Source organism: Triticum aestivum, chromosome 5B (assembly GCF_018294505.1).
Source record: "Triticum aestivum cultivar Chinese Spring chromosome 5B, IWGSC CS RefSeq v2.1, whole genome shotgun sequence".
NCBI lineage: Eukaryota > Viridiplantae > Streptophyta > Magnoliopsida > Poales > Poaceae > Triticum > Triticum aestivum.
The window spans coordinates 401142365-401142748 of record NC_057807.1 but is presented as its reverse complement, the minus strand read 5'-3'; positions in this window follow the sequence as shown (position 1 = coordinate 401142748).

Sequence of the window (384 nt, the reverse complement as noted above, 5' to 3'; positions counted from 1 at the left end):
TCAAAAATTAAAACTAAAATGTTCGGGGGTTATCAAATATTACAAAGTTAATTATGGTGGAGTAAACACATTTTTATAAAATGTTTAAATGCTCAAAGGTAAATAAAACAGCAGCAAAAGAAATTAAGTAAATGCCTTTTGTATTTTGTAAAATATTAAACTATTTTATTTAGCTGTCCAAATTAATGTGGCAGTGGTATCTTTAACATACCATATTTAGGTGTTGTTCTCACATTCTATAAAATTGAAATAATTTAATAAAACCGAAAAGATTAAATAAAAGAAAAGGGAAAAAGAAAACAAAAGGAAAAAAAAGAAAAAGAAAAAAAGGAGCAACCCCCCCCCACTGGGCCTCGGTCCAGCAGGCCATCGGGCCCCCAGGCC